A 4,144-nucleotide genomic window follows, 5' to 3' on the forward strand; every position below is an offset into this window, starting at 1 on the left:
ATGGTGTCATTTGGGACACTACCCCATGTTCTGTATCTTACAGACAAAGCTATACAGTAGATCTCTGTCAACCAGTCAACCTGTAAAGCAGCTTTGATTCAATTTACCGTCCAGTTGTCATGACACCTATGTTGCAATAAGACATACAGTAAATATATAAGTATGTAAACATATATTTACATAAATATATAAATATACAAACATACTACGTGAGGATGCTTTTGACAAAATAGACATTAAAATCAATAATCATTTGACATATATAAATTGAAATGCATTGAAATTCAATGTTTTTTAAAATCTTCTTCTCTCCCACCCCCCCGCCCGCCCCACCCTTCCCCCTCGCCCGCCCCGTCCCCTCGCCCGCCCCGTCCCCTCGCCTGCCCCGCCCCCTCGCCCACCCCGCCCCGTCGCCTGCCCCGCCCCCTCACCCGCCCCGTCCCCTCACCCGCCCCGTCCCCTCACCCGCCCCGCCCCCTCGCCTGCCCCGTCCCCTCACCCGCCCCGCCCCCTCGCCTGCCCCGCCCCCTCGCCCGCCCCGCCCCCTCGCCCGCCCTTCCCCCTCGCCCGTCCCATCCCCTCACCCGCCCCGTCCCCTCGCCTGCCCCGCCCCCTCGCCCACCCCGCCCCCTCGCCTGCCCCGCCCCCTCGCCCGCCCCGCCCCCTCGCCCGTCCATAGATATCAGTTCAGTCACATTTTTTTTGTGTGAATCAAAGTGTCAAAAACAGTCCAGAGTGAGACGTCATCAACCAAGACTCCAATGTTAAAGTCCGTTTTAATAGTCATGGTAGTCTTACTAGATTTGTGTTGTTGTTTTTTGGTACAATATGCTGCTGGTACATGTAATATTGGGGTATGGTGATATGCGATGGCTCAGGTCCTGGTTGCGTCACCTTCATAACATTGGCTGGGTCCCGAACAGCACTCTATTCCCTTTATAGTGCACTAGTTTTGACCGGGGCCCTTGTCACTATATAGGGAATAGGGTGCCATTTGGGACATCGACTAATGCGAGATGGACATGATAGAAACATTGCAATTCATAGCAGAACGTAGTACAAGGTACAAGATGAGATACATTGGAACGGAACATGGTACAAGATGAGATACATTGGAACAGAACATGGTACATGGTACAAGAGGAGATACATTGGAACGGAACATGGTACAAGGTACAAGATGAGATACATTGGAACGGAACATGGTACAAGATGAGATACATTGGAACGGAACATGGTACAAGATGAGATACATTGGAACAGAACATGGTACAAGATGAGATACATTGGAACGGAACATGGTACATGGTACAAGATGAGATACATTGGAACGGAACATGGTACATGGTACAAGATGAGATACATTGGAACGGAACATGGTACATGGTACAAGATGAGATACATTGTGGTTACAAGGTGCAGATAATTTTTGACAGGCTTTTGCAGAGGGATTGTTTTTATTTTTATCAGCACCAAAACAAGTCATTTTTAAAATCTGTATTAGAAAAAAACGTTTAGGTAAATATATTATAAACACCTCTATTTGATCTGGGACATCAGTATAGAGAAACTCCATACCTCTCTTTTTTGGATATTTGTAAAAACATATCACAATTTTAAATAAAAGTTTCTTTCAAAGTTGCCACGCATACTGTCACAGCAACGTCGATTCAAAAAAGAAACTATTTGAGATTTTGTTGCAAATTATGGTGATTCGTAACGTGTAAACAAAGCACATTTCATGACGACATCACATACAACCATACTCTGTGGACAAAAAATAATCATCTTAAAAAGTCAATTTCTATTTTTAAATACTGTCCCTGACTTCTGTAAATTCCAGTGTAATATGGTGGTAAGTTACAACAGAGAGGTGATAGTTATAGATGAACTATATTATGACTGCAGGTCCGTTATCCCGTACAGAACCAATAGAGAGGGATGGTAATCAAAAGAACATTCACTTAAGAACACAAATGTCTATTTTAAAACCACGAACAATCCTTCTCCCATCCATTAAAACGTGTTCTCATCCTTTCACAACGTGAGTGACAATGACAGCGTTCTCAGCTGTGCTGTAGAGCAGATACAATCACATGTACGTACAAATCAACTCTTCTCACGTGACAAGATCATGAATAAAACCAAGCTAACAAAATGACCCTCCACTAAACTAACAAAATGACCCTCCACTAAACTAACAAAATGACCCTCCACTAAAACTAACAAAATGACCCTCCACTAACAAAATGATCCTCCACTAAACTAACAAATAAGACTGGCACCATGCTAAAAATATTTTGGGATTGTATGTAGATAAGATAAGTTCTTAAAATTTTTAAATTGTTTATTCATTTATTTATATCCTTCTATTTGTGCTGGTCACGACTCTGGGGGGGGGGGGGGGGGCGTTTGATAATCACACACACACACACACACACACACACTACGGTGGATGTAAATGTTAGACATAGTAAGCACACGTTACTGTGTTTGTCTGTAAACATGTAGATTGACGTACACGTGTCATTGAGCTAGCCTGAGTTCCAGTCCGTTCCTACTCTTTTGACAACTCATTACGGAATTGTTCATGCAACTGACTCGACAATGACAACGGAGTAGGAAAAAATAATAATAATACAGATCTGGGACCAGGCAAGCCACCTGCCTGATGTCTCATGATAGAAGAAGAAACTATAAATACAAACTCGGGTGTTATGAAGAGTGGACCCCCCCCCCCCCTGGTGGTACCTGAGTGTCACTGCGGCTTTCTGGGTCTCCCTCTGATGACCTCATCGTGTTACTAGGTTGTATTCATTAGTCACACACCGTAACAACAACAAAAAAACGTTTAGCAACGGAAAGAATTTTGCAATGAAAACGAGGATTTCTATTGGACAAAATTAGGTAGGTTCCTTTCCCCGTCTCGTTCTGTTTGCTTCTGTTTGGTTCTTAGCAGGGGTTGGAACCAGTTCAGGGAACAGAAACGAAAACCGGAAAATAACGAATTTATTTGAGGGACAGAATCAGAACCGGGAACGAAAGTGATCCATATGGTTCCAGGACAGAACCATTAAAGCGTGGGAACCAGTTAATGACGTTATTTTTTTAAAGTTCCAGACATTTTTTCCCAGTCCCACAAAAATTGCCACAAAGCGTCTATGCAAAGCCCTCACTCTGTTACCTATGCCAGTGTGTGTGTAGGCTACGTTACAAGCGTGATTCAGAAAGTAGGGAGAGAGATGTTGAATTAGAGAAGAACGGATTAACTTTTTTTTCAATGCTAGTTAAGGATACTCTAGTTATCACATTTCACATTGGATTTATTAACTACACAAAAAAAAGGTCATTCTGGTGCTGCTCTGCACACACAAGCTTGTTAGCTAGATAATGTTCTCTCTTGTCCAACGTTAAGCCCACACCCGGACGTTTAAAGACATTCGACGTTCCTCCATAGAAGCCACTCCTCCGTAGATATAATTCTGCCTAATTCAGTTAATGCACGTCATAAGATGCCCAGCGCTTCAAGCCAAACCTCCTCCACCCTCTCTCGCTCTCTCCCCACCCTCAAAATATCATTCGCATCTCGCGCCCTGTCTGTCCATAGTGAGTGGCAGCACAGCGCGCGCGTGTGTGTTTTTCATTATGATTAAACCATGCTTTTACGGCAAAAGACAACTGGCTCTTAATGACTTTCCTATAATGATTAAATAGCTTAGCAAGCTGCTCTATCCGCACTGATTAGTGAGGTCATTTAATATTGAGCAACATTTCAGAGGTTTAAAAGGGAATAGAAATGAACGATATAAACCAGTACACTTGTTGTTGTTGTTGTTTAGAATTGGTTCAACACGTTGCTGGTCGGAAAACAGTGAAACGGACCCAAAAAATAATATAGTTCTGAAACAATATTTTTTGGGGGGGTTCCAACCCCTGGTTCCTAGTGGATACATCCTTGATGTTGTATAGCTGTACCTCTATGCATTTTGGTTCTCTACACAGATTTAAAATGGCCAACAATCAGGTATTTAAATAATAGACTACAGTACAGGTATATAAATTAAACAACAAATATCTGATTGTTGAGAGCTTTAAATTAGTATACATGAGTTCTCTCTCTTAATCACTATTAAACCATGTTTAT

This window comes from Oncorhynchus kisutch, linkage group LG14 (genome assembly GCF_002021735.2).
Source record: "Oncorhynchus kisutch isolate 150728-3 linkage group LG14, Okis_V2, whole genome shotgun sequence".
Classification (NCBI taxonomy): Eukaryota; Metazoa; Chordata; class Actinopteri; order Salmoniformes; family Salmonidae; genus Oncorhynchus; species Oncorhynchus kisutch.